At 41.7% G+C, this 24083-nt stretch overlaps 1 protein-coding gene across 11 annotated transcripts in view; it reads left to right on the top strand.

Annotated features, from left to right (window-relative positions):
* Add3 (adducin 3) overlaps window positions 1-24083 on the top strand; it is a 103631-nt gene that overhangs the window by 39539 nt on the left and 40009 nt on the right. The window contains exon 1 of one of the 11 annotated variants that reach the window (XM_029472370.1): window positions 9426-9589. The exons of 7 other annotated variants lie outside the window; for them this stretch is intronic. The gene's annotated coding sequence lies outside the window, so the exon portion shown is untranslated. Of the gene's footprint in view, window positions 1-9425; window positions 9590-11684; window positions 11786-15632; window positions 15832-20939; window positions 20997-24083 lie in introns of those variants that run through there. 3 more of the 11 variants (XM_029472368.1, XM_029472371.1, XM_021151225.2) reach the window with 3 other exon arrangements.

Here is a 24083-nt window from a genome sequence, read left to right on the forward strand (position 1 = left end):
TCTGTGTGTATCTTTCTTTCTCTCTGTCTCTCTCTCTTTCTCTCTCAAAATACAGGGTCTTACTATGTAACCATGGCTGTCCTAGAACTCACTATGTAGACTAGGCTACCTTTGAACTCAGAGATCTGCCTATCTCTGTCTCCTAAGTGCAGGGATTAAAGGTATGTGCCACCATTTCAGTCTTAGAATAAAATTTTAAAACTAAGTCTTAGAATAAAATTTTAAAACTAAGTCTTAGAATAAAATTTTAAAACTAAGTCTCAGAAGTACATGGATGCTTTAGGTTAGGCTACTACATACATGGACCTCCATGCCTAGATTATTTCTGGTTTTTTTTTTTTTTTTGTCATTTTGTTTTGTTTTGCATGTGTGTGTGTATGGATATTTTGCCTATATTGTATATCTGTATCACATTTGTGCCTGGTACCCAGAGAGGACAGAAGAGGGTCTTAGATTCCCTAGAACTGAAGTTGTGAGCTGCCATGTGTGTGCTGGGAAATGTACCCAGGTCCTCTAGAAGAGCAGCCAGTGGCCTTAACTGCTAAGCCATCATCTCACCAGCCCTTATGTATTATTCTTAACATTGTGTATTTAGCAGTCTATTTGCTCTTGACCTCAGCTCTTCCTCACTGTGACTTTCTTCTCCATTCACCAGATTGTTTTGTTGAATATAGTTCTAATCTGACATTTAATTCTCACAGAATTTGGAATTTTTGTTATTCCTCTTTAGTCTTATTTTGAAGTCTGCTACAAGTGTGTCAGTTTCTTGTAGGTAAGATGTGCCTCTGAGCTTCTGATTTGTTCCCAGCCATGTTATCCTTGACTCTGGCTTCTCCCTCATCCCCTCTGTTAGTTCTTTTGGAGTTACTCTCTCCGTTTCATATCCTGTTTGATCTTGTGTTGTTTGCAGTTCTTGGAGAGGACGATGGGGTTTTGTTTCCAACTTCCAACAGGAAGTTGGAGTCATGAAGAGTCATATCACTAGTTAACAATGACAAAGACCCAGGCAAGCTGAGGCAGCAGCATCTCAAGTCCCAGGTAGGCCTGATTTAATGAATGAGACCACGTCTGACAAACGTGTGTCTACTAGCACAGGGACAAAGGAAATGTTAAAACAGGCAAACAATCAAAACAGAGGCAGGCATGGTAGTACATACTGTCTGCTCTGCGGATGGGGCATGGCTGAGACAGGAAGCCAGTTTTGAGGCCACCTTGAGTTAGAATAGCAAAACTGTTCAAAACAGAACCCTTTAAACACTTTAAACCCAAATGAACAAGCCTTCTGCTCCTTGTCTTCCCGAGAACAGCGAGTGGAAAATGGTGGAGCTTTTCTAAGACCCTGGAATAGGTCTTCTGTCTTCCACAAGGACTTTTTAAGCTTTCTATCTGGAATTTACAGACTAGGTGGTCCAAAAGTCTAGGCCAGGAGAAGGATCTATTGTCTCAGACAGCTCATGGCAATCTGACATACCCTGCAAAAGGGAAGCAGTCTCCTTTCTAGAAGAGTGCTGTGCTCAAAACAGACTGGTTCTAACCCTATCAGGGGCAGCCTTCTGCCATCCTCAGTAATGAAAATTGGTAATTAATAACAAATAGATAGATGGCTTAAGAATTCCCATAGCTAGAACCCTGTCAACTTCAGAACTCAGAGTGACAAAGCACAAGTATGCATAAAACATAAAAAATGTTAACATAAAAAATGATCTAAAGCACACATGAAGAAAGAAAGAATTTTTGCATTCCCTCCTCCATTTGTCAGTTAGAAGGATACAGCTCCCAGTTCCTGGCTGTGCCTGAGCCCTTATCCTTCTCTACAGATTAGGCAGTTTATATTGGGATGCAATTAAATGTCTAGGATTTCTGGAAATGACTCTAGAGTCAGACTTACTTTCAGAGCCTGATTGTGTTCAGAGGTGGAGCACTTGCCTGGGTTCCGTTTCCAGCCCTCCTCACCAAACCAAACCAAACCAAACCAAACAAAAAGCACTGCTGCCGGACTTGACACCGGAGGAGGTCAGAGTGCTTTCCAGCATCAGCGACACTTTTTGTTTTTAGTCTGAGCAGAATGTTAGTGCGAGAGCCGCTTCTGCTTTCCATTCACAGGTTGGTTGGTTGGGGATGCTGTGTGTGTGTGTGTGTGTGTGTGTGTGTTCCTCTTGTCAGGCACGTGACCTCAGATATACTAAGTAGAACCCTTTACCATGGAGCTTCACGTTTAAAACCAACTCCAACGGTAGCTTGGGCCTTCTCTACCCACCCTCTGTTTTGTCACGTGCTGTATTGAAGCTATGTGAATCAGTTTAAAGGAGTCGAGAGAGTCGGTGCAGATTAACGACTTGGCAGCTTGGAACCCGGCAAAGCCAAGTTCTCCTTATCTTGAGATATATTTTACATGCCTAGCCATTGAGACTTGCTGTTTCTATAAGCTGCCAAATTTAAAATCAGAACCAAAAAGTTGTGCTTACCTAGATACCCCCAAATTATTTTCAGTATGATGTATTTGGGCTTTGTTGCTTCGAGAATGGCATAGTTCATGGGAGTAAAAGTTTTATTTTCATGAAATAATAATGTCCTGAATTAACATAGACTTTTACTTGTCTCTAAGGTCTCAGTTTTTCATTTTCCTCTGTGAGACATACATGCTGCCTTTATGAAATGCTAAAAATGCTGTTATATCTGCTTTGACTCCCTTTATCCTAGTTCTGTGATTCAGTTGTTCATTTTTCACATACTTTTAAAGTGATATACAATCAACTTGTTCTATTCTAAAAACTCCCCTTCTCTTTTCCTCTCTACTTGTAGGATTGTGCAACCTTTCAGCTAAACAAAACCAAAATTGTTCACTTGCTCAGGGTCCCACCCCTTGAAGTCAGCCGCCCAGCTCCTGTGGGTGTGGCCCACCACACTCCATCTTCTTATCTCCTGCTACCACGCTGGTGATCACCACCCTCTCTCTGCCTTTCTTATACCACCCAGTTTGTGTACCGCCCCAGAAGCAGTTGGTCTTGTGGCTTGGTTTTTCTTCTGTGTATTCTGAGGAAGTTACTTACACGATGTCTTAAAGATACGTGTGTGTCGTCGAGAAATTTCTGCCCAGGATTAAACTTTTCTGTGTGAATATTTCAAAAGGCAAGTTTCCCCCCTTGTTAGAGCGTACATTTTAGGTGTGAACTCACAAATGTGAATCAGTTATGAATGACTTTTGCCTGTGCAAACTGTTTGGGCTCCAGACTTGGCTCTGCCCCGGGATTATATGGTTAAATGCAGGGGAGGTTATATTGAAAAGAACCTGGCAAAACCTCTGAAGAATTCACATAATATCAATAACTCCACCTTAGTTTCTCTCTTGTTAGAGACATGATTTAGTTATTTTAAATCATTTTTTCTCATGGTGCTATGCTGCAAATGATCATTATGTTCTTTAACTTCATTAAAATGGGGAGCACGCATATTCTCTGTGTGAACGTAGATATTAAATGTTCATCTCACAAGTAACTTGGTCAAAATATTTAATCATCAGGAATTTGACATAATTCCTTTCAATTTTGCAAGAGAGTTCTTTTCATCCTTTTAGCCCTCACCCCTTTTATTTCCAGAGCTCAGTGTCAAATGAAGGCCTTCCTAGGGCTGTGCCTGACACTCAGCTACATTCCCAGCCCACTCCAGATGTTGTTTTTCCCAGTCCACAAAAGTGAATTGCTTAGGTGTTCTGTCAGCATCTTTCCCCTTCTCTTCAGCCCTTCCTATAAAATGTAGCCTCTTAGGCTTTATACCTGTAAGGCCTTCAGCCTGTTGACTTATCTGCTTTCCTGCATTGAGTGTGCCTCAGTCTCCTGAACTTGGGATCAACCTGCAGCCTTCCTGTGCCCCGTGAAGTGCCGACAGTGTGGCAGACTACAGTTTGGCCAGCTTAATTTATTAGTTACCTAGCAATAAGTAATTCATTGACTGAATTATTTGTATGTCATTGTTTAGCCCAGGGTAAAAACAGGAATTGTTCTCAAAAAGTGTGTAAATGGCTCCTGGATTTCTTTCCTTAGCATGTAGGTCAAAGGTTAAAGTAACAATATAAGCATATGACACAGAATTGTGCAAGTTGCTAATCCAGTGTGGGCTCCTTGTAAGTGAAATTTTACAAACCACGATACACTGTTAACCAGTGACAATTTCTTTAGCACCGATTGCAATAGCACATATTTTAGTGTAAAGTAATGCTATATATAAGATACAACTTTAAGAAGTATATTGTCTTTGCATGTCTTTTCCCTCCCCCTCTCATAGCCTATATGCTTTTTAAATCAAGTTCCAACATAGATAGGATCCTGGGACCTTTCCTGCTGGGTGTTTTCTCTGAATCTCTGATCCATGCTTGGTACCACAACAATACACAATTACTGCTGTCTCGGAAGTTACCTTCTCCTCGTATACACTAAGTTGATAATATTTTAGGGTCAAGAACACTCTCCTTTTGTTTTGTTTTTGTTTTTGTTTCAGTCTCTGCCATGAGACTGTGGTGCATAGTAGGTGTGCAATAAATTGTTGTTAGCAGAATAAATGAATTCAAGCAGAATGTAGAAACAGTATCTTATTGGTGAATTGATTTACCAAGTTGGACTTTACACATAAGTGTTAAACATCATGTCAAAGTGAGCGCTTGGTAAGTAAATGTAGATTTACCATAGAGCAAGTCGATACTTTAGTAATGCCCAGAGACAAAACTCGCATCAGGGCTGTGTTTATAAAACATTGTTGTTTTGTTTTGTTTTCCGCTCGTGCTGCCAGTTTGCCCAGTAGCTGACAAAGCTACCAGCTATAGAATGGGAAAACACCTCAGGATATTTTTAGCTAAAGTCAGAATTATGCATGGGCTGCAGAATGAGGGTGGAGATGTGAGAAAGTGTCTAAGCTCTCTCTGTCCTCTCGGGAAGAGCACAGGTCAGCACCTGAGGACAGCACGGAAGGAGGGCGCTGCTTGGTGAGTTGTCAGTATTGGAACTTTCGCAGTGTGCCTCACAGAAGGTTGAGCAGAGTCCCACAGAAAGGCGCAGGGCAGGTCTCTTGTTCACGGCCGGCCAGGTGCATTTGTTTTTGTGGTTCTGTTTTGTCTGTTATCTCATCACCTGGGAGACTTAAGCAGAAGGATAAAGAAGTCATTGAAGTCTGGGTCCCATAGAGACTTGGACATCAGTCAGGACTACGGGGTGAGACCCTCCAGCTCAAAAATGATAGTGAATCCCACTCCGAACCTGAGAAAGCCTGGACCAGTACTCTCTCACTAAGCTACATCCCAGGCTCTGTATTTTGTTTACTTTATTCATAAATTCACTTATTTTGTGCAGCAGAAATTAATGTAGGACTTTGTACGTGCCATGCAAGTCTCTTAATACTGGAACTTAAAAACACTTCTAACTCAGCCTCACAAGTAAATAAGCCGCTAGACCTATGATCTTGGGGTATTTTTTAACAGTATATAATTTATTTGCTCTTCTCTTTTATTTCTTGTCTTTAAAAAAAAAAAAAAAATGTGTGCTTGCACGCATGCAGAGGCCAGAAGAAGGCCTTGGGCTCTCTGGAGCTGGAGTTCCAGGTACGTGTAGCTTGGGTATGGACCTGAACTTGAGGCTGCTGCTGGAGGAGCAGCTTACCTGCTGAGCTCTCTCTCCAGCCGGGCCTGTCTTCTTTTCCTCTGTAGTCTTTGTCATCATTGCTTTCAAAGAGCCAAAGCCTGCTTTGTTGTTGCACCTCAGGTTTGGCAACCTGGGCGATATTAATACAATCTTACTAGTTTAACTTTTGTCTGAAAATGGGGATGACAGCTAATCTCTACAATTAATAATTTGCAAAATATAGCTGTCTACCTTGGTAGGCTTGTTTTGTTATGGTCCAGGAAAAGGGCCTGTTTTAAACATTGATCATCTTTCATCCATCCCTAACTTCCTCTTTTAGAATTGCTACATTTTAAAGCCTCCGAGTGGTTTGTGTTTGTTCTGTTTTGAGACAGGATTTTATTGTGTAGCTCAGGCTGTCTAACTCACAAAATCCACCTGCCTCTGCCTCCTAAGTGCCTGATTAAAGGTGTTCATCACCATTATGTCCTGCCTGCTTTTGAATCCTGGATTCTCTCTTTTAACAATTAGTAGTCTACCAAAGCATTGCCGAGCAAAGGGCATCAGTAGCATCCATAGCATTTGTGATAAGTGGCCCTGCCTTTAAGTTGCTCAGCATCAGATATGCCAGTGAGTGGAGAGGCGTGAATAGACGTAAGGAGTGCCATGCTGGAGGTGAGCAGAGGGCGGTGAGGCTTGAGGCTTTTCACTGTAGAGTGGCTGCTTTCCTTTGCAACCCATCTTCCCAGGATGAGTAAGTAAAACCTTTGTCTTCCCCAGATGGGAAATTAGAGGATGTGGCAGAGGTTTTGTCAGACAGGAGTTTTAACTCACAAGCTCAGAGGGGTAACTTGTCTTCTAAGTTACCAAGGGTTGCCTTGTGGTATCGCCCCTCTTGAGAAACAGAAACCCTGAGAAAAGTCAAAGTTTCTCCTGAGCCCCACCCTCACCCCCACCCCCACCGTTCAGAAGCATCTCTGACTGGAGCCACTGACAGCAGATGGCTCTGTGAAGCTGACCCCTGCCTGGAGCTCACCGCTATCAGACGTTGGCTTAGGGTACCTTTTGAATTTTACTCCCTCAGCTAAATCTCTTGTACAATTTGTCCCCCAAACTGAGCTTTCTTTAATGGGGAGTCTAAATATAAAATAGGCCTATTGTAAAAATGGCCTATGATTTATTACTATATTATTATTATTACTATTACTACAGGTTTTATGGGGTGGTTTCAGAGATCAGAGAGTAACTGTAGAAGTTGGTTCTCTGCTTCTGCCCTGGGGCCCAAGGAATCAAACTCAAGTCATGAGGCTGGACAGCAAGCCCTCCACCACAGAAACTTCTCACCTACCCACAGCCTGATTTTTTTATCCAATTCCACTGGTGGCACACCCCTGCTTGCTTAACCTCTCTGGTTCCAGTCTCTGCTGTAGGGTTGTATGTGAGGCACACGACAGGCTCCCTTGTTTTGGTGGCACTCCTCTGATGACATCCTGTGTGCTCATTTCTGTGCCAGGCCTGTCACTACACCCTGCTGTCTTCTGACGTCTCATCTTCTGCTGGCACCTTGCCTTCTCACTGAGTGTTCCACCTTAGTTAGTTTTTACAATGAAATAGCAAAGATATAATTAAGATACAAGGGACTAGAGAGATGGCTCAACAGTTAAGAGCATGCCCTGCTCTTCCAGAGGACCTCAGCTCGGTTCCCAGCAACCAGACTGGGCTGTTCCAGTCTGCTGACAGCAACCATTTGTAACTCAAGCTCAGGAGATTTAGAGACCTGTCCTCCACAGGCAACTGCACACATGTGTACGTACACACGTACAAGCACATACACATAAAAACAAAATAATAGATATAAAATTAAAAATTATAGTAAGCTAATTACTGGAAACACATTTTTAAATTTCCTATCAAAGGCCTTCATGAAGAGTCTTGTTAATGTTAGTCCAGCCCATAACCTGTCTTTAGTTTAGTCTGATAAGCAGCTTACACAGAGCCAGCTCTCCGTAGCCATCGTGTAGGTGGGGAAGTTCCTTCCCCTGGGTATTTTAAGCTAGGCTGAGTGTCCCACAGAGCTGGACCTTGCCAGACAAAGGTTTTCGCTAATGGTTATACCATACTTCTAGAGGTAGTGTCACATGAGCAAAGATAACTCTTTCTCCCTGTATGTTTTCAACTAGATGACATTTACCGGGAAGGAAAAAGGCCCATTTTTGATAGTGTATTCTATTTTCAGTCTACCACATATTTAAAGTGCATTCATTTAACAAACAAAGCTCCAGGCTTCAGGACTTGAGTTGAGGCAATGTGTTTATTATGCTCGCTTGAATTCTGGTACCAGACCCTGGTCAGGGTGAAGGGGCAAAATGAATACCCCATCTATATTATGTTTGAGCCTGTACCAGGGTTAGGAGTAGCTGAACTCTTAGGCAGCTGACCTTGATTGGGAAACAGAACAGAAAGGTGAGCGCCCTTAGGATTAAGATTCAGTCAGAGAGAGTGGGTTTCTCATTTCAGTAAAAACAAAACCAAAAACAAATAAAAAGCAAAAACAACAATAAAACTAAAATATATTTTAGTTGTTATGCCTCTTTTTCTTTTCACTTTCATAATAACTAGTCATAGCCATTTTATCTACTGAAAATTAATTTATTTTATACATGAAAATATAATATAGCAATGGTCTGTTACAAGATTGAAATGACAAACATTTAAGATAAAGTGAGAGCTGAAGGGCAGAGAGAGGGCACAGGCTCCTTTCCTTTCTAATTTTTGTCTTATGTGTCTTACTGGTTGCCTGCATGTGTGGCTGTGTGAGCGTCAGGTCTTGGAGTTACAGACAGCTGTGGACTGCCATGTGGGTGCTGGGAATTGAACCCAGGTCCTCTGAAAGACCAGTCAGTCCTCTTACACACTGAGCCATCTCTCCAACCCTGAGGGTAGGCTCCCTTTTGAGTTATATGATCCCACACTGTGGTTGTTAAGCCCTCTGGCATTCAAGATGCTTTCACTAAAATCCACAAAGCTGATGAGCGGAAGGAAAGAAAGTCCCACTCCTTGACCATTACCCTAGAAGATTGGATCTGTAAATATGTTAATCTTTGAAATGACAGACATATGTGCATGTCAAATAATGTCTGAACTAACTAGAAAAACTTGCTTCACTGCGTGATTGTGGTATAAGTACCATTTCCTGAGAGCTTTTACATTGAACGTTTCCAGTGTGTCTGTGTGTGACTGTGTGTGTGTGTGTGTCTGTGCGTGTGTGTGTCTGTGTCTGTGTGTGTGTGTCTGTGCGTGTCTGTGCGTGTGTGTGTCTGTGTGTGCGTATCTGTGTCTGTGTGTGTGTGTCTGTGTCTGTGTGTGTGTCTGTGTGTGTGTGTCTGTGTGTGTGTGTCTGTCTGTGTGTGTGTGTCTGTGTGTGTGTGTGTGTATGCAAGTAAGTATTAACCTTATTTAACTATGGGCCATGTGGGTTCCGAAGAATGTCACACCTTGTCTATGCCAATAAATCAGTGTGTCTATTCTTGTTACTAAATATGATGCCATTGCCAGATTTTCCTCTCTGTTGGAAGGGTAACACTCAGAAATGAGAATTTTTAAAATGTATTTCTCCTCTCTGTGATTGGGGTACTTTTGAGTTTTTAAAACTATGAAATAATAATGACAAGCCCCAAGAAAACAGAGTCTGGATTTCATTTTGTCTCCTGACTGTGACCTTAGGCACATTCCCGACACGTCACAGGCAGCTCATGTCTCTGGATGGTCAGTATCAGTTTTCAGTCGTTGAAAGCCCCAAAAGGAAACAGACTGATTTTCCACGCACAAACAGCTGGGCAGCTGTGGATGGAATTAATTGCTGATATATATTGGCTGCTTTTTTCTTCTCCTGTCATTTCCTTTGCAGCTGTGAAAGTGAATTTGACTTGAAAACAAACATTTCCAACAGTGTGAATCCAAAAGTATTAAGAGAAGATTCTCCTGTAAGTAAGAAAAGCTGGCACCTTTGGGCTGTGCAGTCCTGGGTGCTGTGATAAGGGACAGAGGTTGGTAGCAAGCGACTCACGATTACACAGATGGTGGGCAGTAACTAACCAGGGGCCTGCACTGTGAAAGGAGGTTGGCATGGTTACCGTTTCATTTCGGGGTGACCTCATAATCCCAGAAAGGCTAAGGCAGTGAATATCCCCTCCATCACGTCCTTAAAGAGAGGGTTCCAGGCCACCTCTCAGAATAGTAAGATGTCCAGTATTGCGTCGTGATTTGTCCTTCCAATATGAGGGTATAACCGTTGTGGACAGTAATAAGACATTGTTCATTAAACATTTTCCTGGGTTTCTCTCAAAACCTTTTCTGTTGTTTGTTTTACATTATATGTAAATAATTCATGGCAACATAAAAAAACATGCTTGGATATTTTAATCAGAGAAACTTATTTAATTGTATGATTATAGAATAAAAAACTAACTTGAACCTCTGAATGCATGTGTGCAGAAAGTGGTATTTGTTCAAAACTAAATAGTTATTGTTTAAAAATAAATGTAATACTGAAAATTATTTTAAAAGATTTTATATAGTACTTATATTTGTATTCTATAGAAAATCTTATTTGAAAAAAGTCATATAATAAAATTTTAAACTAAAATTCTTCTAAAATTTGTTAGTAGATTATTGTGAAAAATTTTGAAGTATGATTTATTTTAGTGATCATCAACAAAATTATTTTCTCTTTTATGTACACATTCAATGACATACCAAAGAAAGTCCATAAATCACATCCTTTTTCCTTTATATATTTTTAAAAAACAAAATTTATAAGCTTTCTGGTAACCCACACCTTTAAGCCCAGAACCCAGGAGGCAGTGTCAGGTGCATCTCTGAGTTCAAGACCATCCTGTCTAGAGAATGAGTTCCAGGGTAGTCCAGGTTACTCGTAGACACCTTGTTTCAAAAACCAACCAACCAAATAAATATTAAGATAAAAATTAAACCAAGAATCTTTTTAACTTTCCATGATTCAGGGTATTTAATTCTGGGGACAAAAGACATTTGTGAGCTGCAGAGGTTTCTCAGGTGTGCAGGGGTGGAGTGGGTCGATAAGGCTGATGCTACATGTTGTACTGTAGATCGTGTGGCAGGAAGCAGACACTAAATTATCCTTCCATGTCATTTTGTGTGTGGCATTTAGTGGATCTGGGTTTGCCTGAGGTCTTCAGAGCCATAGCAGACAGACATTTCTGACAACATCCATTTGGAAGAGAACTCTAGAACATGGCACCTCTGTAGGGATGAAATATCAGTATCTGGTAGGTCAAAAACACACCAGATTAGGGATCACATTGAGTTTATTTCAGGAGAGTTGTGAAGCCTTTCTAATTTTTCTTTTTTTCTTTTTTCATGTGTGTGTGTGTGTGTGTGTGTGTGTTTGCATACATGGGCTCATGTATGGAGGTCTGATGACAACTTGTAGAAGTCCACTGTGTGTGTTCTGGGAATTATACTAAAGTCATCAGAGTTTTAGCAGCAAGTGACCCTACCTAGGGAGCCATCTACTCAGTCTGACATCCTTGTTTTGAAGACAACTCTTGTTAATTGGAAATGTAATGCTTTTATTGTTTTGATGTTGCTAAAAGTAGAGGATTGGTAAGGAGGAAAAAATAGTTTGTGTTATGTTCAAGCCCCCTAAAGTAATATTCTAGAGCCAGCGATGTTTCTGACACCTTGAGATATGTTAAAAACTGCTGTTGCTAAACTTAGAAGCTGGCATGGTTGGACTTCCTTGACAGTAGTTGACTTCCACCCAGCCGTGTGTGGGTTGAGCGGCAAGGGCTGCCTAATGAGTCTATCTCTTCTCAGCAAGAAATGGGCCTGTCGCTGATGCCACGGGGCAGGAAAGCTGATCTGCAGACATGGACTTTTCCTGTCTCTTTGAGAAGAATTAACCAATGAATTTTGACTCTGGGGCCCTGGAAAATGCTGTGGCAATATTAATGTGCAGTTTGCTCTGACTGAAATCTGTCTGGGTGTGTTGTTTCCCCTAGAGTGGGCTCCACCCTTGCACTAACCACATTGTGTGCATATCTTGCTGCTTAAAACAAAGATCATTTTTAGGGCAGCGTTGCATCAGAATTGCCACACAGAAACAAGTTTCAGAAATGTGCAGCGGCATCGGGGGTTTTGTAAGTAGTGGCTTGTGTATTCTATTACCAAGAGCTCCTAGCTAGGTGGCAAAGCTGAGGAGGTTGGCTAACCCTGTGCCAGTCACCAGCAGCACGCTGTACTTGTCTTGGGAAGTAAGCTGTGGCTTCTCACTCAGCTCATCATTTTAGGTCATTTGTCTGCTTTTTCTCATGCTATCGATCTACTTGGTCTGGCTTTCAACTCTTTGTGGTTATCATTGACTATTTAAAGGAAGGAAAATACTAGTACTCTATACCAAGTGTGCAAGTGTCTAACATTAAAGTGTTAACAGAAGGGTTTTGTACTGAATTTATTAGTCACTTTTACAGCATAATTGGGCAGTACTGCATTTCGAGACATCGTGACATGAACTTTGTGTGTAAGAGTGGGTTCATTGAATTAAAAAAAGGCAGCCTCTAAAGGGCCTTTCTTTCTGTCATAATGATGCTTTGTCCTGGTGCTGTTGGGTATTTGTTGGAAGAGTTGAGGGGCAGGCTGCAGCCCAGAGTTCTGTTCCATGCCTGGGCAGTTCTGTCGGTTCCGTGCCTCTGTGTTCTCTCTAGAATTTGTGATGTGAATGGTGAGTTGAACTGTAGGAGAATTATTGTTCAGTGAGGTCTGTGTTGAGCAATTTTTTTTCACCCTCTCTTCTCAGAAGTCTGGGTTTTGTTTGTAGCTGGATTTTCAATGCCTATAAAGTGTTCAATTATGTACTGACCGAAGTGGGCATGTCGAGAGAGGCTGGGGTTTGTGATGTGTCTCTGTGTTATTGTTCACTATGTCCTTTCAGGGGTAGACACACCCATTCAGTGCAAGCAAGTTTAACAGCCTGCCCCAGTCAAAATCATATTCAGATGTTGAAACCGGCAGATTTCTGTAGAGCTTTTGGTGTGACATTGTGTCATCTTTTTTGTTCTTAAACTTCCTGCCAACACCTTGCTTCAGCTTCCTCTGTCACTTGTTTGTAAGTTAACTGTCTTCTAACTTGGCCAGAAGGGAAGAATAAAGTAAGCCTGCTGTCACTGAGAAGGCAGTCAAGAGATGAGCTTATGTTGGACATTATGTTCTTCACCTGTGAAATTAGGAGTCCGGGTTAGCAGTCCTAGATACTTCCCAGGTTAGAGGGCTCTAAATCTCTTTGTAATGAAAAACCAGAAACATCAATAGAGAATGTATTAGAACTGAGCAAAGATTATTTAGCTCACAATTTAGGTTCATTCTTAAAAATGACAAGATTACTAAAGCCCTGCATTAGATGTAGCTTTCAGGAACTTAAAGACATTTGTGTTCTAGTATCTGGGATGCTATATATCAGCTCACCCAGGAAATGGATTCCAAGTAGAAATGCAGCCGGCTTGTCTGGTGTAACTGTGCGCCTTCCTTGAATACCTTCTGGACTCAGCCTGCAGTTGCTGTTTGTATAGACTTGACTAAGTATCTTTTAAACTTTCCTCCAATATATTTTGTATTGAGACCCAACCCACATATGTATCACTTTATCTTGGTAATAAACTTTTCCTGTAATATAGAAAACAATCTAGTATTTTCTGTCTCATTGTGAAAAGTGTTGAGTCTGCTGACCCACTATGCTGTGTTTTACCTGTGGGGAAGAGCATTGGACTTCAGCTTCCACAGCTGTGCCAAAGCCGAGCCTGATAGCCAGTTTATTGTTAACTGTGAAATTAGATTATTTTAAAATGTGTTTTTATTTGGGACTTTTATTTAAAAATCAATAGTTAATATCTACTAACACTCTTATTTTTCTTAAAATTATATAATTTAAAAAGAGAATAGCGTAGCTATTTTTACCAGGCCCTATATATACCTATCCCCAGACCTTTCCTGTTTGCTGTAGGAATACTGGACATATTTCTCCTCATTCGTGCCATACCTTGTTCAGGAGAACTGACACACACACACACACACTCCGACATGGGAAGGTTGGAAGGTCTTCTCTAGAGAAGTAGCTATGATGGGCAAGTGTGGCTAGGCCTGCGCTGGGGGAGTTCCTTCATCTTCCTCACCAAGAAGTTGCTGCCTGGGCTTTCAGTTCCCCTCTGCTCTGGTCCGGTACACCTTGTTGTTGTTGTTGCTACTGCTGTTCTATTATTGTCAAAGAGCACCTTGGATTTGTTTATATTGCTCAAATTTGTAAAAATATGAAGAAATATAAAAGCATATTTGACAGTTTCTTTATTACTAGTCCCCTGAACCAACCTCATTCCCAAGGAGTTAGATGACTTTTTAAATTCCGTGTCAAATGAGCCATACATACATATTATGTGTTTAGCTCCTACTTGGTGAGAGGCTGTCTAATGAATGCTGTGTTGTACTTCAGTGTATGCTCAGATGGGCTCTTGACCAGTCGTTCTTGTTTTGATGGTATCTGGACCATTCTAGATTGCTTCCATAGATTCCCTCTGTTGGAAGTGCTTTTTGTTTTGAGACAGAGCCTGTGCGCTGTAGTGAAGAATGACAGTGCTTCATGAAGCAGATCCCTCACCTACCTTCCTCACCTGATTCGACATCGATGAGTAGGCCTCGTACCCAGCCACGCATGAGAGGATACGAACTGCTCCGCAGGAGAGAGTTCTCAGCACAATAGTGGAAGAATGCTCGATTTGAAGCCTGGTAACTGGTTGACTGTGAGATTATGGAATTAGGGTCCCAAGTCGCTTCTTTTTATCCTTTTTTATCACTTGTAAGTTGAGAGGCTGGATAGATGAATTTTAATCCTCCTCTGACATCAGTATGTATGTAGTCTTCTGTTGTACTGATGATTTAACTTAAAGGACCCAAATTATATGATTTCTGTTATTGAAATTTAACATCATTTATATATATGTATATCAATCATATGGTCTGTACTTTACCTGAATATGGCCTAAGCTACCTAAAAGTGCAAGACTGTAGAGGGAGCAGTGGCTATTTTTCCATATGTTACAGAAGCATTCTTTTCTGATGGTTCTTTTTCAACAATGTAAAGCCCATCCCAGAAGTAATGCCACATCTTTTGGTCAAACATTGAGAGAAAATTGTGAATGATATTTGCTTTAAGTGGGTCTTGATAATTTCAGTGAGTCCAACCTTTAGGAGATAATCCTAGGACTTCTTTTTTTTGGGGGGGGGAGGTCTCCAAGGGCCAGTATGGTGTCTTAGAAGGCATTTGCAGCAAAGCCCAATGATAGCCTGAGTTCAGTTTCCAGGACCCACGTAATGGGAAGAGAAATTCGAACTGAAAAGAGAGGAATCTAGACGGGGCGAAAGAAAGAATGGAGCCAAGACAACAAACNTTCTGATCAAGGCTCAATTTTACTATTTTCAGACACTCAGTTATAAAGGAAGGGGGAGGGAACCCAGCTTCCCGCCAAGTAACTCAGGGTCCAGTAGCAGGACGAACACGTGTGTGCCTCCAGGCAGCAAAGGNAGGTTCCAGCAGTAGGCGTGGCAGGACGAATGAGCAGGTAGCTCCACCCTTGAGCAAGCAGGTTCCAGGCTGGGGGAAGGGAGGCCACACCCTCCTACAGGTTATCCGCTGGCCTCCACTGCACAACGCACAGCATGCTCTGTGTGCGCTGGCAAATGAACAGTGGGACTTGTAACTTTACGAGTTGGCTTCAGGCATTTTGTTGAAAATCCGTTCACACTTTAGCCCTCTCACTCTCCCCTTGCCTCTTGAATGCTGAAATCGGCACTACTTGACACCATCAGTTTTCTGCTTTAGTGCTGAGAAAGCAGGCTGGGAAGTGACCTGTACAAGGTCATCCTGCCACAACACAAGAGTTAAAAGGTAACAAGGTCTGGGAGTTCTGCTGTGTCACACATAAGACAGTCAGTGGTGCCTGCTTCAGTTGTCATCTCATGCTTGAGTTGGACAGAGAAGCAAACAGCAGCGAGAACTGCATCTGCAGTCACTGCTGCATGGTCAGACATCTCTGAAGGCCTGGAAGTTGGGGGCTCTCTATTGTGTGCTTGTTACACTGGCTTCTCTGCAGAAAGCCTGGTCTGCCTTAAATAAGTGAGTCTGCTGTTTATCCAAGTAATGGTAAGTAACTACTATTTTTACTGAGCAGCATATAAGTACAGCTGTATTACTGTCCTACGTATGAGTACCCTGCAATCTCCTGACTAGTCCTCTTTCTTCGTTTTTGTTTTGAGATGGGTCCTCACTGCGTAGACCAGGTCTGCCTGCCTGACACCTCATAACCCTCCTATTTCAGTCTCACAGATGCGTATCATAGGTGTGTGGTACCACACCTGACTCTTATTTCTCTGTTGTCTATTATCAGCTGGCTTGTGGACATTAGCAAAGAGCTTTAGTTAAACTTTGAATTTGTGAAAATACATGAGAACAGTTCGTTTTCAGTGTTTTAAAAGAAGGCCATTGGAGCAGTGTCAGTTACTGTCAGCACTGTTGTGTCCGTGGATCTGCTGTCTTTATTAATCAACCTCTCGATGAATTAAACAGTGTTGTGGTCCTTGAACTAATCAGTTAAAGCTGTTTTCCCAATTAAAATATCTGTCAGATAGGAAGGCTTGCTGCCATTCTTGTGCTTCAGACATGATTCCTTTAAGCAATGCTTCTATGAAATCAAGGCTTGGAAATGCTGGCGCTGTGTTTTGAGGACTCTCTGATAGCTTCTTCGTCAGTTCATCTATTGTGACATTTTCAATGGAGGAAGTTCCCCATGGTTGTGAATATACAGGATGCTGCTGTCTACAGGATGTTGAACAAACTTTGCTTAAACATTTGAAGCTGTTTCAGGAAAACAATTCACAGACAGCAAAATGGACAAATAGATAACGGTTTGAGCTGAAGCAGAAATCCATTTTAAAGGAGAGGGATAAAGAAGAGGAGGAAGGAAAGGAGAGAGGGTAGGGGAACAGAAACGGACGCATCATCGCTGCTCGCATCGCTGCTCGGGTCTGACGCAGGTCTCCCTGGAAGCCCAGTGTTTGCCTGCAGTCCTGTGACAGTGGGAATTCACTTCCTATCAGGAAATGCTGATTTTCAATGTATTATCTTGTTGAGACAACCACAGTGAACAATAGGCTATTAACATTTTAGAACAACAAGTGTCATGACTAAGCCAATATTTGCTTTGTTTTGAGTATTTTTCTAAAAAAAGCTTTGGCTGAGCTTCAGAGTACATCGGACCATCAATAACTGCTGAACATAAGAAGAGTCTGACAGGTACCAAGAACGAAGCAGAGAAGGCTGGAAGCATCAGGAGGGACCTGAGCGGGCTCAGTCTGCTCCTGCCTCTGTGGAACCTCAAGAGTGCATCACTTCAAATCCGTCTTTGTGGTGTGAAGACTATCGCTCAAAGCCTGGTTCGAATTTCCACACACATCATGAAAGCAGGGGAAAGCCTCAGATTCAGTTCTGTTTTGAAATGGCATACCCTCATAAGTGCTATTGCTTCCAGTTTCACAAATTTACAATTAAACGTGTGTGTGTGTGTGTGTGTGTGTATGCGTGTGCATGTGCGTAAATGTAGGCTAGAGTTCAGCATTAGGTATCTTCCCATATCACTGTCCACCTTACTCTTTGAGGCAGGGTCTCTCAGTGAACTTGGAGCTCACTGATGGAGGAGGCTGGCTGACCACTAACACAGTCGCCTGCCTGTCCATACACCTCCCCCACTGCAGTGGTTTGGTCACAGCTGTGTGTCTCATGGCCTCTTTGTAGGCTGGCGGCCCAAACTCAGGTCCTTGTGCTTGTACTGGGGCACTTCACACACTCAGCCATCTTCCTCTTTAAAAAATGATTTTTTTAAAAAAATTATTTATTATATGTAAGTATTGTAGCTGTCTTCAGACACTCCAGAAGAGAGTGTCAGATCTCATTATGGATGGTTGTGAGCCACCATGTGGTTGCTGGGATTTGAACTCAGGACCTTCAGAAGAGCAGTCAGTGCTCTTAACTGCTGAGCCATCTCACCAGTCCAAAAGGTGATATTTTTATAGTATTGTTTGTTTCTGGCCTCAGCATATGTAATAAGTATAGCTTTTTAAAATTAAAAATTGCTCTTTTCACAACTACATGCTTCACTTTAATTACTTTGTAGTCAAATTAATTAATTTCAAATGTGAGTCACAGTATTTATTACCTCAACCACCACGGGCACATGGTCAATTTGATCAATCTTAAAGTTTGCTGTAAATCTGTCTTAGTTTATTCTTAGGTAGAGAGCGTGCAATATTATGGGTCAGTGGCCCTATTGAGTAACTTTTCAGTGCATAATAAAGAAGTTGCTGGTCCAGTTTCTCTACAGACGAGACAAAGTACTTTAGGAACAGTGGAGTAGAGGAAGGCTAATTTTTGATGGGGAGAAATGAGTTGGCTTTGGATATGATCTCAAGACAGAGACTGACACCCAAGTAATACAGATAAGAGGGGAGAACAATCTAAAAGTCTAAATGTTGGGAGAAAAGCCACTTCCCACCAAACCTAAGAGTGATAGGCCTTCGAAGTCTCTTAAAGCCATTTTTCAGAGCCTGCATGTTATTTTAGATCATACCAACACTGCTACCATGACTCCTAATATTTTGTGTGTGTGCTTGGTTTTGTTTGAGACAGTTTCATGCAGCCCGGGTTGGCCTGGAACACACAGTGCCAAGAATGGCCTCAGACTTGTGATTCTAGCTCTGCCTCCCAAGTGCTGGGCTTCCAAGCATGTGTGCCACCCTACCTGTTTCTTATGCTGAGGACTGTGCCCTGGGGTGGGGGCGGGGGTGCACCAGGCTTGGGTTCTGTGACTGAGCTACATCCCTTGCCTTCTAAGTTTGTTGTTTTGTTTTGTTTTGTTTTACAGATGGGACTCCAAGATGTTTTTCTACCTTAGTGGGAGGATCTAGGGAAATAGTATTCTGGGGAAAAAATTGTAACAACTGGCTCGTGCTTCTCAGTAGCGGCCAAGAACCCTGCAGCGTTAGTGTTCACATCGCCGTTTAGATATTTAGATTAAACTCGGCAGCCTTTTCACAAGAGTATAGCACTATTCCTTGACATCTAAAGTAGACACAACATGGTCACCAAACTCTGGAAAACTACTTAAATCACTAAGCCATGAAGATGGCTTTTTCTTTGACAGTAACGTACTTGATGTGGACTGTAAGTCCAGCTAAATAGACACTATAGAACTACACTGTGAGGCCAGTCTTTGTGAGCCACAGAAAGGCAAGAGTGCTGCTTCAAGCAGAATGTAAAGATAGCTAGCAATCGAAGTGGATCCTTCAGACATGAGTGGCACAAAACTGGGCCTTAAAGTTTACTCTCTAGTGAGTTAACATGAAAGTAGCCCCAGTTCTAAAATATTGTAAGTTGCTTCAAATTGTTATGAAAACAAAGCCTCCAATTTTTCCTGTTTTTAACGCTGACTGCATACTTAGTAATTCCTTTGAACTGGAACGTAAGGTATACATGACCTTTTCAAAGGCTATTTATTGCCCACTAGTTTCCAAAACTAGTATAGCAAGCCAAATCTTTATATATATAAAGATATATATATATATATATATATGCATGCAAGTGATCTGTAGTCTACATTCTGTGTGTCTTCACAATAAAAAGAGTAAGATTAAGTAGAGGGATTTGGGCAAGGTAGGCTCTATCTCTCGAGACTTGTTTATTAATAGAGAAATGATGGACGAAAACAGAACAGTAACACCTCATATTCTTTTAGCCTTATCACTCACTCTAATGCGGGAGGGGCAGGAAAGACAGTATTTCTTGTGAGAATTACTAGTCCTCATAAATTAGTGTTTGTTTCTCAGTGTCTTTATAGATTCTTCATTTTCTAAAGTCGTCATCTCTATTGTTGCTTGTTAAATAAACTTCCATGAATTAAATGATGAGTTGGTTTGATAATATCTCTTCGCCATGAGTTTGATATTGGACTTCTAAAATCCTCTTTGATTTTCCTATTTCTATTAAAAAGTAAGTTCTCAGACAGCTTGGCAATTTGGGCTGCCTCCGTCACTATCTGTGTGTGCCAGGACAAACAGTCATCTGGAAGGTGAATGGCACAGGTCAGAAAGCAAGACACACTGCTCACATTTCCCACTCTTGTCAGCTGGTCTGCTTTCCAAGCTAAATCCTATTTCTGTATCAGACAGAACCTAGATCTCTTTAGAAGAATCAGCAGATGTATACCGCAGTGCAGGTCGGACACCGTTCTGTAAAATGATGGGGCATGTGTAATTCAGGTGCCAAGATCTGGAAAAGCCCTTTCCTTTTTGAAGTTAAATACTTTAATTATTGTCTAGATTCCGTTTTGTGGATCATTGAATTTTGCAGATAACCAGGGATGTTTGTTTATTCCTGATCGGATGAAAATTTCCAAGTGCCAAACCTTCATTCTTTGGGTGTTCAGATAAACTTCATTTTGAAGATAACTGGTCCATGAAAATATATATTTTGCACAAGAGTTCACATTTAAGAGTGGGAACTTTGATTTGAGTCTGGAATAAGAAAGAAGTTGAAAAGTTTTGCCAAAAAATCTTAACAACTTTAAGTCTAAAATAACTCAAAATTGGAAATGAGAGTGGAGGTGAAGAGAATTCTGGTTCTAGAGCCAAACAAAAGAGTGTGGCTATGGATAAGTAGTGTTTTGTCTCTGATGCCTTTGTTCTTCCTGTGGTAGTTTGAATAAGAATGGCTCCTGGAGGCTCATAAATCTGAATGGTTAGTCCTCATAGTCCCTGTCTGTCCATGTTTCTCTGTCCCAAGACCTTTGGTAGAACTGTTTGAGAAGGATTAAGAGATGTAGCCTTGTTGGAGGAGGTGTTTCACCTGAGTGGGCTTTGAGGTTAATAAGCCATTACTATTCCAGTTGGCCAACTCTCTGCCTAATGCTTAATGGATCCGATGTAAGCTCTCGGCTACTGCTCCAGCACCATGCTTGCTCACCTGCTCCCCTGCCCCAGGTCGGCCCCAGTGTTTCTTCACATGGCAATAGAGAGGTAGCTAAGACTCCTCCTTATCAACAAGTTGAGGTAACAGTACTTACATCTCAGGGCTATTATGAGAGTCAGTGATGAAAGCAAACTCCTTCCTTAAAGCAATTAAATAGTCATAGCATAGGCGCTCAAGAAAAGTTGGGTAGTTTGAAAACATTCCCCTCTCACTATATTTTTATTCCAGTGTGGTTTGGTGAAAACAGAAGACTAAAATAGAGCAAAGTGGCTGGAAAAGAAAGAATCCAGGTAAACAAACCCTTAAGAAGAAGGCAGGTTCTCAACAAAAGGCAATTAGAAAGAGCCCAGTTCTGTGCCCAGTGAGAATGAGGGATTTGTCACGCCCTGCCATATAGGCAGAACACAGGGACAAGGTAATTTTGGCAAAGGGTGGTAATTGGTAGAAGTTCACAGAGAGAAGCAATGGGAGGGTTCTGCATTTGAGTATTTGAAATTACCCAATAGAAAAATAAAGGGATTTAGATCACCCAGGAATGATTAGAGGTCTTCAAAATTGGTAACTCGGCAAGGTTTTTGTCTATTTCTTAATAATCAAAGTCAGATATCAGTGTGGATTCCAATAGCAACATGGACTTGACACTCAGCAGCACTGAGCCAGCTTCTCACAGGTTCTCATAACTGCAAGGAACCAATGTCAGGATGCTGCTGAAGCTATAGATTTGGTTTAAGTAGTTTCTTCTGTAAGAGAAGGGCAGAGATGCATGCATGCATACAAAGCAAGAATGTCTACTGAACACGTGGCATTTGAAACCCACCCTTGCTTAAGTCAGAAGGGCATTTCATCACACTATGGTTTTATGATTTGGTACCTGCTTTAACATCTCAGCTCTGGTAGAAGAAACACCTGCTGCAGCTTGTATTTATGATTGGAATTCTTGTTGAATCATCTTCATGGGGTTTTATAAAGACATTTTTGTTCTGCTTCATTTTCCTCAAACTCTCCAGTCTACCATACATAGCAGAGGTCACAGCACGGTGCTAAATGCATTGTCTTTGTATCAGATGTTTGTTTGAATTACTGCTTTCATGTTCTTCATTAGTTTCGCCAAGTTTTGATTCTTCAGAATTGTGTTCTCCACACTGTTAGGATAGCAAAATGTTCCCTAAATAGGTATTAGCATGGAAATTCCATTGGAATGGCATACTTTGCTAGTGCTACCATAACACAGTACACAACTAGATAGCGGGAAGCAACCACATTTTATTATACTCTGAGAGTTCTGGAGGCTACAATCTAAAGATGTCTCCAACTGGTTCCTTCTAGAGGTTCTGGGGAAAATGGGGCCATGCCTCCTTTCTGGCTTCTAGAGGATACCACCCATGTGTAGTTGGTGTTCCTAGGCTTGCAGCCCATTGTCTCTCTCATCACCTGTATTTTGTTGGAGTGTATCTCCTCTGTCCAAATCTTTCATCTTCCTCTCACTAGAAATAAGATCATGTTCAGAGGTTCCCAAGACACAACAGAGCTTGGAGCAGTTGATAATCCAACTCAGTATAGATGCTCCTTAACTTGTGATGGGGTTGCTTCCTGTACATCCTTCCTAAGCCGAGAATTTATTTCATAAGCCTAACCTAGCAAACACTACATAGTATACTGCAGCATTTATAGTATATCGTATGTGTGTGTATGTACATACACACACACAATAGCTTTATAGCAGCTTGTTACAGTGTAGAGTACTGACTGTGTTTGTGGTTGACTGGCAAGAGAAAATAACCCCAGGATAGAGTGATGGCTCTGTGCTTAGAGCACTTACTGCTCTTGGTTCCAGGACCTACCTGGCAACTCACAACTATCTATAATTTTGGCCTCAGGGGACCTGATGCCCTTAGGATGGCCTCAGGCCTTGCTGCATGCATGAGGTGCACAGACGTACATATAAGCGTCCATACACATGAACATACATAGAGGAAGTTTTTTTTTTGTTTTTTTTTTTAGTATAGAATGGAGTTTATTCAGGGCATGGGGAGGGGAGTTAAGAGGGTAGTAGAGCCAGAGAGAGGGAGAGAGGAGAGAAGTAGAGTAGAGGCCAGCCATAACCACGCGGAGAGAGGTGGAGAGTGAGGAGAGAGGTGGGGCACGAGAGAGGGGTGGGGGGGCAAGAGTGAGAGGAGGAAGAGATGCTTTAAGAAGAGAGAAATATTCTCTATGGTGGCCACAGTGCCACTCCTCTGTGCTTAGCGGACACTGGTTTACTTTCTGATATCAGAAGTTCCTTAGTAAAGATTTTAGTTAATTTGAGAAAAGCAGAGACCATCCTACTGTGTTAGGCCCATACAAAAGATCAAAATTTAAAGTAGAGTTTATGGTGCATATATATTGTTCTCACCATGTCATGTGGTTTCTAAAATGTGAGTCCAAACCATTCTAAGCTGGGAATTGCCTATTTCCTAAGGATATCAAACTTCAGCTTTAGGCCTGGCAAGATGACTCAGCAAATAAAAGGTTTGTTAAACAAAGCTGTCAACCTGAGTGAGATCATAGAGCCTATCATAGAGGAGAGGCCTCCTTGTCGTCTGACTTCTACAGGCGCACCTAGGCACACACATGCACACATGCACACATACACACACACAAATAAGTCATAAGGTGGAGAGTTGACATCTAAAGTATTGAATTTTGGCAAATAAAGATTTTGAAAAAGTACTTTTGTGAAACAAATTTCTGGGGCCAATTAAGAATCTCTTTTATGGACCTCCCTTAAAGCCATCGTCAGGCTTCTATCTGGCTGGTTATGACCAGAGAATACTGCAAAGTAATTTCTAGGCACTGTTTTCTGGATTTAATGTGTCACACATCTCTGGCTCAGCACGAAATTTCCAAGAAGAAAGCAGATCAGGTTGTGATTCTGTGGGCCTTCTTACCAGCCCAGTTACAAAGGCTGGAAGATCTCGTTCAAATCAGACCCCTTTGTAGTAAAAATCTGTTGACTTTTTTTTTACCCAGCAGGATTTTACAGCTGTGGTAAAGAAAGCCAAATCTCCAGCTGAAATCCCTAAAATAGAGCAAAGTCTTTGTTAAATGTTTGTGTGTATTTTACTTCACTTTTGTTTTGAGTTATTTCTAATATTTTCATTGTCTGTGTACATGTGTGCTTGTGCATATGTGAGCGTAAGTGCCTGCAGAGGCCAGAGGTTCCCTGATGCTGGAATGAAGAGGAAGTTGTGAGCCTCCCAGTGGGTGCTGGAGCTAGAACTCAGGTCCTCTGCAGGTGTATTATGTGCCAGACTGCTGAACCATCGCTCCAGCCCCTTCCTCCCCCCCCCCCCCCTTTTTTTAAAAATTGGATATTTTCTTTATTTACATTTTTTTTT

Source organism: Mus caroli, chromosome 19 (genome assembly GCF_900094665.2).
Source record: "Mus caroli chromosome 19, CAROLI_EIJ_v1.1, whole genome shotgun sequence".
In the NCBI taxonomy this organism is placed as follows: domain Eukaryota; kingdom Metazoa; phylum Chordata; class Mammalia; order Rodentia; family Muridae; genus Mus; species Mus caroli.